The sequence below is a fragment of the Bombina bombina genome, chromosome 2, assembly GCF_027579735.1.
Source record: "Bombina bombina isolate aBomBom1 chromosome 2, aBomBom1.pri, whole genome shotgun sequence".
NCBI classification, from domain to species: domain Eukaryota; kingdom Metazoa; phylum Chordata; class Amphibia; order Anura; family Bombinatoridae; genus Bombina; species Bombina bombina.
The window spans coordinates 169,203,004-169,217,471 of NC_069500.1; the positions used below are offsets into that span (position 1 = coordinate 169,203,004).

General features: G+C 39.7%; 1 protein-coding gene across 1 annotated transcript in view; it reads left to right on the forward strand.

Annotated features, from left to right (window-relative positions):
* Positions 1–14,468, forward strand: part of ERBIN (erbb2 interacting protein) — a gene marked incomplete in the record, with an annotated part of 752,109 nt that overhangs the window by 218,384 nt on the left and 519,257 nt on the right. Inside the window, 1 exon segment of the mRNA XM_053701342.1 lies at positions 14,356–14,412.

Below are 14,468 nucleotides of genomic sequence, written 5' to 3' on the forward strand. Positions count from 1 at the left end.
TTCACATTTAGCAGAATCTCATACGAATCGACTTGTGTTGTTTCTTCAAGATCATGGTTGGAGGATCAATTTACCGAAAAGTTCATTGATTCCTCAGACAAGGGTAACCTTTTTAGGTTTCCAGATAGATTCAGCGTCCATGACTCTGTCTCTGACAGACAAGAGACGTCTAAAATTGATCTCAGCTTGTCGAAACCTTCAATCACAATCATTCCCTTCGGTAGCCTTATGCATGGAAATTCTAGGTCTTTATGACTGCTGCATCGGACGCGATCCCCTTTGCTCGTTTTCACATGCGACCTCTTCAGCTCTGTATGCTGAACCAGTGGTGCAGGGATTACACAAAGATATCTCAATTAATATCTTTAAAACCGATTTACGACACTCTCTGACGTGGTGGACAGATCACCATCGTTTAGTTCAGGGGGCTTCTTTTGTTCTTCCGACCTGGACTGTAATTTCAACAGATGCAAGTCTGACAGGTTGGGGAGCTGTTTGGGGGTCTCAGACAGCACAAGGGGTTTGGGAATCTCAGGAGGTGAGATTACCAATCAATATTTTGGAACTCCGTGCAATTTTCAGAGCTCTTCAGTCATGGCCTCTTCTAAAGAGAGAATCGTTCATTTGTTTTCAGACAGACAATGTCATAACTGTGGCATACATCAATCATCAAGGAGGGACTCGCAGTCCTCTGGCTATGAAAGAGGTATCTCGAATACTGGTATGGGCGGAATCCAGCTCCTGTCTAGTTTCTGCGGTTCATATCCCAGGTATAGACAATTGGGAAGCGGATTATCTCAGTCGCCAAACGTTACATCCGGGCAAATGGTCTCTTCACCCAGAGGTATTTCTTCAGATTGTTCAAATGTGGGGACTTCCAGAAATAGATCTGATGGCTTCTCATCTAAACAAGAAACTTCCCAGGTATCTGTCCAGATCCAGGGATCCTCAAGCGGAAGCAGTGGATGCATTGTCACTTCCTTGGAAGTATCATCCTGCCTATATCTTTCCGCCTCTAGCTCTTCTTCCAAGAGTAATCTCCAAGATTCTGAAGGAATGCTCGTTTGTTCTGCTGGTGGCTCCAGCATGGCCTCACAGGTTTTGGTATGCGGATCTTGTCCGGATGGCCTCTTGCCAACCGTGGACTCTTCCGTTAAGACCAGACCTTCTGTCGCAAGGTCCTTTTTTCCTTCAGGATCTCAAATCCTTAAATTTAAAGGTATGGAGATTGAACGCTTGATTCTTAGTCAAAGAGGTTTCTCTGACTCTGTGATTAATACTATGTTACAGGCTCGTAAATCTGTATCTAGGAAGATATATTATAGAGTCTGGAAGACTTACATTTCTTGGTGTCTTTCTCATCATTTTTCCTGGCATTCTTTTAGAATTCCGAGAATTTTACAGTTTCTTCAGGATGGTTTGGATAAAGGTTTGTCTGCAAGTTCCTTGAAAGGACAAATCTCTGCTCTTTCTGTTCTTTTTCACAGAAAGATTGCTAATCTTCCTGATATTCATTGTTTTGTACAAGCTTTGGTTCGTATAAAACCTGTCATTAAGTCAATTTCTCCTCCTTGGAGTTTGAATTTGGTTCTGGGGGCTCTTCAAGCTCCTCCGTTTGAACCTATGCATTCATTGGACATTAAATTACTTTCTTGGAAAGTTTTGTTTCTTTTGGCCATCTTTTCTGCTAGAAGAGTTTCTGAATTATCTGCTCTTTCTTGTGAGTCTCCTTTTCTGATTTTTCATCAGGATAAGGCGGTGTTGCGAACTTCTTTTAAAGTTTTACCTAAGGTTGTGAATTCTAACAACATTAGTAGAGAAATTGTGGTTCCTTCATTATGTCCTAATCCTAAGAATTCTAAGGAGAGATCATTGCATTCTTTGGATGTAGTTAGAGCTTTGAAATATTATGTTGAAGCTACTAAGAATTTCCGAAAGACTTCTAGTCTATTTGTTATCTTTTCTGGTTCTAGGAAAGGTCAGAAGGCCTCTGCCATTTCTTTGGCATCTTGGTTGAAATCTTTAATTCATCATGCTTATGTCGAGTCGGGTAAAACTCCGCCTCAAAGGATTACAGCTCATTCTACTAGTTCAGTTTCTACTTCCTGGGCGTTTAGGAATGAAGCTTCGGTTGATCAGATTTGCAAAGCAGCAACTTGGTCTTCTTTGCATACTTTTACTAAATTCTACCATTTTGATGTGTTTTCTTCTTCTGAAGCAGTTTTTGGTAGAAAAGTACTTCAGGCAGCTGTTTCAGTTTGATTCTTCTGCTTATAATTTCAGTTTTTTTCATTATAAGATTTAAACTTTATTTTGGGTGTGGATTATTTTCAGCAGAATTGGCTGTCTTTATTTTATCCCTCCCTCTCTAGTGACTCTTGCGTGGAAGATCCACATCTTGGGTAGTCATTATCCCATACGTCACTAGCTCATGGACTCTTGCTAATTACATGAAAGAAAACATAATTTATGTAAGAACTTACCTGATAAATTCATTTCTTTCATATTAGCAAGAGTCCATGAGGCCCACCCTTTTTGTGGTGGTTATGATTTTTTTGTATAAAGCACAATTATTCCAATTCCTTATTTTTTATGCTTTCGCACTTTTTTCTTATCACCCCACTTCTTGGCTATGCGTTAAACTGATTTGTGGGTGTGGTGAGGGGTGTATTTATAGGCATTTTGAGGTTTGGAAAACTTTGCCCCTCCTGGTAGGAATGTATATCCCATACGTCACTAGCTCATGGACTCTTGCTAATATGAAAGAAATGAATTTATCAGGTAAGTTCTTACATAAATTATGTTTTTTTACATAGAGATGCTCAGGTGATATTTTCCTGTCAGCTTTTTATAGTTATACTGCATCAGTTTCAAGTGATTTAGCATATGAGTATTATGTCCCTTTAAGTTAAAATGTGTTAGGGATACTAAACCCAATTTTTTTCATGATTCAGATAGAACAGGCAATTTAAAGCAACTTTCTAATTTACTTCTGTTATCAATTTTTTTTCGCTCTCTTGCTATCTTTATTAAAAAAGCAGGAATGGAGTGGGTCCAATTTATGTTCAGCACCCTGGATAGGGCTTGCTTATTGGTGGCTTCATTTAGCCACCAATAAGCAAGCGTAACCCAGGTTCTGAACCAAAAATGGGACGGCTCTTAAGCTTTACATTACTGCTTTTTAAATAAAGATAGCAAGAGAACGAAGAAAAATTGATCATAGGAGTAAATTAGAAAGTTGCTTTAAAATTGCATGATCTATCTGAATCATTAAAGAAAAAAATTGGGTTTAGTATCCCTTTAATGTAATATGTAAAGGGTACTGAAATTGCATGTTGTAGATTTGTAGCTCATTCTGTAGCTGATGCGATTCCAGCCAATGAGGATGTGCATTGCCTGCCTTACTGGTGGTGATTCTACTCCTTCGTAGACACTTCTTGTCCCTATTTCCTAACAAACCGTGCAAAGTACTGCATGGTAATTTGTTTACTACATTTCACTTTTGGGTTTTCCTTGTTTTATTTTTATTCTTTACTACTCTTTTTGGCACTGCACATTTTGAGTTTCTTCTTCGAAAACTCCATCCCCTCGAATAAATGCACATTTGTATCAAAGTTCACTATTCTTTGACACATTCTTGGAAACTGTCCATAACACTTATATTTATCTTTCCCCTTAGTGCTTTGGGAGTTGCAGTATCTGGTATGCTCTGATTACATTCATTTTCCATTAAAATCTACATTTCCAGGATTTTTTTTATTGGTCACAGCCTGTTCCCTCCTTAGCCTGCATTAGCTCTGTGCAACTTTAACTGCTGACAGATTCACGTTACGTGATTTTAATGTATTTTTTCTTCTGATAAAATGATATGATAGACAAAAAGAATGTCTTGCAGGTTCTTGTATTTATTAGGCCTTCATCTGCAGGGAAACCTTGTGATTGTTGTGGGCGTATTTTATGAAATGGTTTATAAATGTTCTGCTTGTTTGAATCCGGAGTAAGACTGTGCCATGAACATTTTTACCAATATAATTGTGGTATCTCATTTTTTGAGAGGATAGGTTAAGCCCAAAATATTTTCCACTCTTGTGGTCCTCACGCAATCTTAGTCCATTTATATTAGAGATCCTTTTTACTTAAAATCTGTAATGAGCTTCTCTCTGCTCCGCTGATATTTTTGGATTATATAGTGCAGTGCTTTCCAAACTGTGTGCCGCGACACATTAATGTGTCGGCGGCAGTGTGTAGGTGTGTCCCAGCTTTAGCACAAACTTTATAAAAAAATGTAAAACATTTTTTTGGGGGGTTTCCGCTTTTCCGGCGGCCTGCTATTGGTGCAGCTCAATCGAAACTGAAACTATTCCTATTGGCGACTTTGGCAGCACATTGGCTCCTGACTACACGTGTAGTCTCCTCAATTGGGTCGTGACTGCACATGTAGTCAGTGAGTGGGACAGCAGTGTGTTTGCAGCACAGGCAGTAGTCGTTTAAAAATTTATATAATTTATGTATGTGTCCTTATCTCTTTAAACAAGTTAGTTTAACCTCCTATTTGCTAGTACAACTGAATTACTGTGTCTCAAAATGATGTAGGTCTAAAAAGTGTCATCAACATGAAAAGTTTGGAAAGCTCTGATATAGTGGGTTTGATTTATTGATTTGCTTATTTAAACCATAGGCTTCCTGCAGCGAGTACTGTATCTTTTAAAGTGTTTTTTTTATGTAACAGTATTATGATAGTTTTTTTTAACGTTGTAATTAAAAGTTCTGTTTTATTCTAAGCTTCTCCCTCATGTGTATCAGCATAATTAGTTGTGAGTGCCATATGGTTCACCCCCCATACAATTGTATGCATTTAATTGGGTTATAGCAGAAGCATCATATGGGGTTTGATTATGAGTTTCTTGTACTTTGTATAGATTTCACCCTGACTCATTTGGTATTGGTTTCTTGGTTGGACTTTTTTTTTTTCTTTCAGCCCAGGACAATTTTCTAAAAGAAATTATAAAAAAATAAAATAAAAAATAAAGCAAAAAAAGCTTGTAATATAAATTAAAATGCCTTATGTTCGCTATAACAAAAAACCTGAGCCTAATATTCATTTAAGGACTAAAGGTGAGGAATAAACACATACTTCCCTTCTGCACTGGAACTTACGGTATTGTCATGGGTTGGGAGATTTGCCTGTTTGTCCCTTCCACAGCTCATCTTCCCCCACCAGGACAGATATCTCAGATTCCAGGGATTGCCCTTGCTGTACCCATGACACACTGACTCCAGCCTCCTAATGTGGTCCGGTCCACTAGACACTACTGAGAGCAAGTCCCCCTACCTCCCTGCCTCGAAAAGCCTCTTTGACCTGAATATATATAAAATAAGAAAGAGATATTGAAAGGAAAATGTACTACTGAAACCATACATACTGTGATCACATCAAATTTGGTCAAGATGCAGTTTTGCATGTTTTTCTTTAATTTAACCATTGTTTTGTATTCTTATTAGATCAGCACATATCTCTAGGACCCCATACATGTTTTCATAACCCAAATACGGTAAACTCCATGATCCTACAGTCCCTTCGCAAGAAACAGTTGGTGACTTCGCCAATACCCTGTATTATTCCCCTTTAGATATAAATTTCCTTGCACGTTCTTAGATTACATTATATGGGTATTGGAGAGGGAGTTTGAGATTCTAGAGAGAAGTGCATCCATTATTTTTACTGGCAAGGATCAGCTAGGGTCCTGGTGAGGAATTATAGTTTCTTGGGAAGTGTTTTTGGGTCCTGCTGTTTCTAGAATACTTTTCAAGCCCTGGAATGTTTAATGGGTTATTTAGTTTGGGAATCACTTCCTTAGGGGATATCCAAACTATTTAATATTAAAAGAAAAATATGTGAAAACAGTCATGTGGGCAATTTAAATTGTATTTGTAAATCGAATAGTCTTTGCAGCACATTTGGACTGGATGCCCAAGTTGAAGCTTGTTGGCAGTCAGTATTATTCCCTTTTTTATGATGTATCTCAATTGAATAAAAGGGAAGGTTGCCAAATCTAAAAGTTCTTTGTTTATGTCATTAACCTCTCTTTCACATTTGTTGTATTATTTTTTTTTAAAACTTATTAACTCATCTGTTGTGGATAAAAATATAGTATTGGGGAAAACTGGTCACCTAATGAGGGGATTTCCCCTCCACAGTGATCCGCAAACTATTGTTTCCCATCAGAGTTTTTTAAAGCCAGAGTGTCATGTTTTAGATGTTTTCTTGTTTTTACTTTTTAAGTAGCTCTATGTTATATCTGTTATTAGTATTGTTATGAATAATTTCTTCTGTTATGTGTGATCAGTCCACGGGTCATCATTACTTCTGGGATATAACTCCTCCCCAACAGGAAATGCAAGAGGATTCACCCAGCAGAGCTGCATATAGCTCCTCCCCTCTACGTCAGTCCCAGTCATTCTCTTGCACCCAACGACTAGATAGGATGTGTGAGAGGACTATGGTGATTATACTTAGTTTTTATGACTTCAATCAAAAGTTTGTTATTTTACAATAGCACCGGAGCGTGTTATTACTTCTCTGGCAGACTTTGAGGAAGAATCTACCAGAGTTTTTTACTATGATTTTAACCGGAGTAGTTAAGATCATATTGCTGTTCTCGGCCATCTGAGGGAGGTAAAAGCTTCAGATCAGGGGACAGCGGGCAGATGAATCTGCATTGAGGTATGTAGCAGTTTTTATTTTCTGAATGGAATTGATGAGAAAATCCTGCTATACCGTTATAATGACATGTATGTATACACTTCAGTATTCTGGGAATGGTATTTCACCGGAACTACTCTGTTAAGGTTACTAATCCTTTTAATAAGTATTATCATGTTAAACGTTTTTGCTGGAATGTAGAATCGTTTACATTGCTGAGGTACTGAGTGAATAAATGTTTGGGCATTATTTTCCACTTGGCAGTTTGCTTTAAATTGTGACAGTTTCGTTTCTCTTCACTGCTGTGTGTGAGAGGGAGGGGCCATTTTTGGCGCTCTTTGCTACGCATCAAAAATTTCCAGTCAGCTACTATTATATTTCCTGCATGATCCGGCTCATCTCTGACAGATCTCAGGGGTCTTCAAACTTCTTTGAAGGGAGGTACATTCTCTCAGCAGAGCTGTGAGAATTTTATATTGACTGTGAATAAAAACGTTACTCTGTAATTTTATGTCAATTTAGTTATTGTTATTTACTAATGGGAACAAACCTTTGCTAAAAGTTGTGTTATTTTAAAGTTGATGCTATAACTGTTTTTCAGTTCATTATCTCAACTGTCATTTAATCGTTTAAGTACCTCTTTGAGGCACAGTACGTTTTTGCTAAAAAAGATTATAACCAGGTTGCAAGTTATTGCTAGTGTGTTAAACATGTCTGACTCAGAGGAAGATATCTGTGTCATTTGTTCCAATGCCAAGGTGGAGCCCAATAGAAATTTATGTACTAACTGTATTGATGCTACTTTAAATAAAAGTCAATCTGTACAATGTGAACAAATTTCACCAAACTGCGAGGGGAGAGTTATGCCGACTAACTCGCCTCACGCGGCAGTACCTGCATCTCCCGCCCGGGAGGTGAGTGATATTATGGCGCCTAGTACATCTGGGCGGCCATTACAGATAACATTACATGATATGGCTGCTGTTATGACTGAAGTTTTGTCTAAATTACCAGAACTAAGAGGCAAGCGTGATCACTCTGGGGTGAGAACAGAGTGCGCTGACAATACTAGGGCCATGTCTGATACTGCGTCACAGATTGCAGAGCATGAGGACGGAGAGCTTCATTCTGTGGGTGACGGTTCTGATCCAAACAGATTGGATTCAGATATTTCAAATTTTAAATTTAAATTGGAGAACCTCCGTGTATTACTAGGGGAGGTCTTAGCAGCTCTTAATGATTGTAACACCGTTGCAATACCAGAGAAACTGTGTAGGTTGGATAAATACTTTGCGGTACCGGCGAGTACTGACGTTTTTCCTATACCTAAGAGATTAACTGAAATTGTTACTAAGGAGTGGGATAGACCCGGTGTGCCGTTCTCACCCCCTCCAATATTTAGAAAGATGTTTCCAATAGACGCCACCACTCGGGACTTATGGCAAACGGTCCCTAAGGTGGAGGGAGCAGTTTCTACTTTAGCTAAGCGTACCACTATCCCGGTAGAGGATAGCTGTGCTTTTTCAGATCCAATGGATAAAAAATTAGAGGGTTACCTTAAGAAAATGTTTGTTCAACAAGGTTTTATATTGCAACCCCTTGCATGTATCGCGCCGATTACGGCTGCGGCAGCATTTTGGATTGAGTCTCTGGAAGAGAACCTTAGTTCATCTACGCTAGACGACATTATGGACAGGCTTAGAGTCCTTAAACTAGCTAATTCATTCATTTCGGAGGCCGTAGTACATTTAACCAAACTTACGGCTAAGAACTCAGGATTCGCCATACAGGCACGTAGGGCACTGTGGCTAAAATCCTGGTCAGCTGATGTTACTTCTAAGTCCAAATTACTTAATATATCTTTCAAGGGGCAGTCCTTATTTGGGCCCGGTTTGAAAGAAATTATCGCTGACATTACAGGAGGTAAGGGCCACGCCCTACCTCAAGACAAAGCCAAAGCTAAGGCTAGACAGTCTAATTTTCGTCCCTTTCGGAATTTCAAAACGGGAGCAGCATCAACCTCCACTGCACCAAAACAGGAAGGAGCTGTTGCTCGTTACAGGCAAGGCTGGAAGCCTAACCAGTCCTGGAACAAGGGCAAACAGGCCAGGAAACCTGCTGCTGCCCCAAAGACAGCATGAACCGAGAGCCCCCGATCCGGGACCGGATCTAGTGGGGGGCAGACTTTCTCTCTTCGCCCAGGCCTGGGCAAGAGATGTTCAGGATCCCTGGGCGCTAGAGATCATATCTCAGGGATACCTTCTAGACTTCAAATTATCTCCCCCAAGAGGGAGATTTCATCTGTCAAGGTTGTCAACAAACCAGATAAAGAAAGAAGCGTTTCTACGCTGTGTACAAGATCTGTTATTAATGGGAGTGATCCATCCGGTTCCGCGGTCGGAACAAGGACAAGGGTTCTACTCAAACCTGTTTGTGGTTCCCAAAAAAGAGGGAACTTTCAGGCCAATCTTAGATTTAAAGATTCTAAACAAATTCCTAAGAGTTCCATCGTTCAAAATGGAAACTATTCGGACAATCTTGCCCATGATCCAAAAGGGTCAGTACATGACCACAGTGGATTTAAAAGATGCTTACCTTCACATACCGATCCACAAAGATCATCACCGGTATCTACGGTTTGCCTTCCTAGACAGGCACTACCAGTTTGTAGCTCTTCCATTCGGATTGGCTATGGCCCCAAGAATCTTCACAAAGATTCTAGGTGCCCTTCTGGCGGTACTAAGACCACGAGGGATTTCGGTAGCTCCGTACCTAGACGACATTCTAATACAAGCTTCAAGCTTTCAAACTGCCAAGTCTCATACAGAGTTAGTTCTGGCATTTCTAAGGTCGCATGGATGGAAAGTGAACGAAAAGAAGAGTTCTCTTTTTCCTCTCACAAGAGTTCCATTCTTGGGGACTCTTATAGATTCTGTAGAAATGAAGATTTACCTGACAGAAGACAGGTTATCAAAACTTCAAAATGCATGCCGTGTCCTTCATTCCATTCAACACCCGTCAGTAGCTCAATGCATGGAGGTGATCGGCTTAATGGTAGCGGCAATGGACATAGTACCTTTTGCACGCCTACACCTCAGACCGCTGCAATTGTGCATGCTAAGTCAGTGGAATGGGGATTACTCAGATTTGTCCCCTACTCTGAATCTGAATCAAGAGACCAGAAATTCTCTTCTATGGTGGCTTTATCGGCCACACCTGTCCAGGGGGATGCCATTCAGCAGGCCAGACTGGACAATTGTAACAACAGACGCCAGCCTACTAGGTTGGGGCGCTGTCTGGAATTCTCTGAAGGCTCAGGGACTATGGAATCAGGAGGAGAGTCTCCTTCCAATAAACATTCTGGAATTGAGGGCAGTTCTCAATGCCCTTCTGGCTTGGCCCCAATTAACAACTCGGGGGTTCATCAGGTTTCAGTCGGACAACATCACGACTGTAGCTTACATCAACCATCAGGGAGGGACAAGAAGCTCCCTAGCAATGATGGAAGTATCAAAGATAATTCGCTGGGCAGAGTCTCACTCTTGCCACCTGTCAGCAATCCACATCCCGGGAGTGGAGAACTGGGAGGCGGATTTCTTGAGTCGCCAGACTTTTCATCCGGGGGAGTGGGAACTTCATCCGGAGGTCTTTGCCCAAATACTTCGACGTTGGGGCAGACCAGAGATAGATCTCATGGCGTCTCGCCAGAACGCCAAACTTCCTCGCTACGGGTCCAGATCCAGGGATCCGGGAGCGGCTCTGATAGATGCTTTGACAGCACCTTGGAACTTCGGGATGGCTTATGTGTTCCCGCCCTTCCCGCTGCTTCCTCGATTGATTGCCAAAATCAAACAGGAGAGAGCATCAGTGATTCTAATAGCGCCTGCATGGCCACGCAGGACTTGGTATGCAGATCTAGTGGACATGTCATCCTGTCCGCCTTGGTCTCTACCTCTAAGACAGGACCTTCTGATACAGGGTCCATTCAAACATCAAAATCTAACTTCTCTGAAGCTGACTGCTTGGAAATTGAACGCTTGATTTTATCAAAACGTGGTTTTTCTGAGTCGGTTATTGATACCCTGATACAGGCTAGGAAGCCTGTTACCAGAAGGATTTACCATAAAATATGGCGTAAATACCTATACTGGTGCGAATCCAAGGGTTACTCCTGGAGTAAGGTTAGGATCCCTAGGATATTGTCTTTTCTACAAGAAGGTTTAGAAAAGGGTTTATCAGCTAGTTCATTAAAGGGACAGATTTCAGCTCTGTCCATCTTGTTACACAGGCGTCTGTCAGAAAATCCAGACGTCCAGGCCTTTTGTCAGGCTTTAACTAGGATCAAGCCTGTGTTTAAAGCTGTTGCTCCGCCATGGAGTTTAAACTTAGTTCTTAACGTTTTACAGGGTGTTCCGTTTGAACCCCTTCATTCCATTGATATAAAATTGTTATCTTGGAAAGTTCTGTTTTTAATGGCTATTTCCTCGGCTTGAAGAGTCTCTGAGTTATCAGCCTTACATTGTGATTCTCCTTACCTGATTTTTCACTCAGACAAGGTAGTTCTGCGTACTAAACCTGGGTTCTTACCTAAGGTAGTCACTAACAGGAATATCAATCAAGAGATTGTTGTTCCATCCTTGTGTCCAAATCCTTCTTCAAAGAAGGAACGTCTTCTACACAATCTGGATGTAGTTCGTGCCCTCAAGTTCTACTTGCAGGCAACTAAAGATTTTCGCCAAACTTCTTCCCTGTTTGTCGTTTATTCTGGACAGAGGAGAGGTCAAAAAGCTTCTGCTACCTCTCTATCTTTTTGGCTTCGTAGCATAATACGTTTAGCCTATGAGACTGCTGGACAGCAGCCTCCTGAAAGAATTACAGCTCACTCCACTAGAGCTGTGGCTTCCACTTGGGCCTTTAAGAATGAGGCCTCTGTTGAACAGATTTGCAAGGCTGCAACTTGGTCTTCGCTTCATACTTTTTCCAAATTTTACAAATTTGACACTTTTGCTTCTTCGGAGGCTATTTTTGGGAGAAAGGTTCTTCAGGCAGTGGTTCCTTCTGTATAGTGAGCCTGCCTATCCCTCCCGTCATCCGTGTACTTTTGCTTTGGTATTGGTATCCCAGAAGTAATGATGACCCGTGGACTGATCACACATAACAGAAGAAAACATAATTTATGCTTACCTGATAAATTCCTTTCTTCTGTTGTGTGATCAGTCCACGGCCCGCCCTGTTTTTAAGGCAGGTAAATATTTTTTAAATTATACTCCAGTCACCACTTCACCCTTGGTTACTCCTTTCTCGTTGATTCTTGGTCGAATGACTGGGACTGACGTAGAGGGGAGGAGCTATATGCAGCTCTGCTGGGTGAATCCTCTTGCATTTCCTGTTGGGGAGGAGTTATATCCCAGAAGTAATGATGACCCGTGGACTGATCACACAACAGAAGAAAGGAATTTATCAGGTAAGCATAAATTATGTTTTTTATTAATATTGTTATAAGTATTGTTCTTGATGTTTTTTCCTTTCTACAATCATAAGAGCTGTTGTGCATTCTATAATGATTTCTCTACCTGTTTCAATACACAATGGGTTTTATTGTTTTGTGTAAAGCACAGACATCATGCATTTGCAATTCCAGTGAGTGGCCTGTAAACTGCCCAAACAAGAAATGAAAAATCTGTTGCTGAGAAAACGTTTTGAGAGCACAGTGGCATAATTTCATTATAATAGTTAAAGGACCATCGAAACAAAAACAATTTTATAATGCGTATGACAGAAGAGTGATTAGTTACATTTTTGAATTACAAATATTAAGTTAAAGCTATTTTAAATTGGTTTACAGAGATAAGCCTCCATAAGTATGGGAATAATAATAGTGAAGTTTAGTCAGCACAGGAATGTGTGTGTTAAAAGTAAATACACAACTGTATTTTACCTTGCTCTTACTTAGCTGTAACAGTAGATGAATGTGAGTGATGTCCCTTTAAAGGTATATGAAATCCTTAAAAATCAGTGTAATGTTTTTGATCAACTGATTATAATAATCAATGCCATTAGCACCTCTATAATAAAGTTCTGGAGTGGCTAAATAATAACACTTGTAAGGATAGAGAGAGGGAAATTTTAGATTTTTCCAGTTTGTTAAATCTTGTGCATTTTCAGGAAAATACCTATAGGTGATGAAAGTATAAATAAAATGATAGAGAAAGATGTTATGGGGTAACCCACCCTTTCTGTTTAATCAGATAACCACTTAGTTCAATGGGTGTAAGGGTAAACAAAACACTCTCCAGTCTTTAAAGGACCCAGAACAATGTCTAAAATTCACCTTGCTAACACATACAATTATTAAATTAGGGAAATCTTAAGGAAAATCCAGACTGAAAGAACAATAAAAAAAAGAAAAAGATTTGGACAAAATCAACTAAAACAAAATACTTCTATAAAAGTCTCTTCGGTAAAGTGGTTCAAATACTAGACAAAGGCAAAACTTAAAAAAGAAATGTTTATTATGAATAGAAATAGTCACAGTGCATTTATTTATAAAAAAAGGAATTAACCCTTTCCTGTCTGGACTTATTTGTCTACAGTGGGAACAAAGTTCCGATGTAAATAAAGAAGTAAAAATTGAAATCTCATGATTTCAATGATAGGATCAGGTCGGGGGGCATGCTCTCCAGCCCACAATCTCATTTAGGAAGCTGCTATAGCTGCAGGACAGCTAAGCGGTTAGGATGTTCAATGCCGAACTAACGGCGCTAAAGCCCAGCGAAATGCTGCAGAAAAACAGTAATTGCTTTTACTAGAAGCATTTTTGCTAATGGAAGTATATTGCAAAAATGCTTCTATTTCAAATTAAAAATGCACCAATGCACATTTTATTTTTTACATTTTATATCCCATTAAAATGAATAGTTAGAAATGAAGAATTTAGCCACATTTTACAAATTGAAAATTACTATCCCCTATGATGTAGAATAACTGATTTTACATGTGTGACTGACCAGTTGATTTTCCTTGATGTGGGTAGGTGAGCTTACATGCTGCTGACAAAATCGCCCTTTTTTCATGTAAGCTTAAAAACCCGTGCACGAATGTAACATGATTTGGTATAAAGGAGAATACAAAGTTAAACATTATACAGAGCTGATCACTTACACAGAAAACTGCAGTTTGTAAATCTGTAAACCTGCTATAAACCAATTTAAAAAGTTTATAAGTGAACCATATTTGGTGTCCACAATAAAAATTAGGTGGATTCTTGTTTCTGTGCACTTGAATGTCTGTCTAATGTTGTGATCATATAAAAGTTGCTCATTACTGTCTTTATGAAAATGTCATTTACTGTGTCTCGTGAGTAATATTTGTTGTGAAGCATTTATTGTAATAAAAAAAATACTGGCAGCTCTTTCCACGCTAATGAAGCTGCCGTGAGTCACTGTGTTTGCACTAAGTGCAGTAGGTGTTACTAAGGCTGCTCCTTTAACTCTCAAACGGAAGTTCAAAGGCAGCTCAGATCTACACAAACTGCTATCATCCTCCATAGTTTAACAGCATGGCCCCGTCCTTGGTTTAGCATTGTGAAGCTCATAGCAAATGGATATCGTTGCCCATAATAATATGAACACTGTTTTTATTTCTTTTCTCAGAATGTTGGCTTTGCAAGCTCAGGGAAGAAACAGCAGGGAGCATAATACAACAGAGAGGTAAGTGTATAATTACTCGCATACATGTAGATTCTTGGCAATGCCTGTTCTGCTGC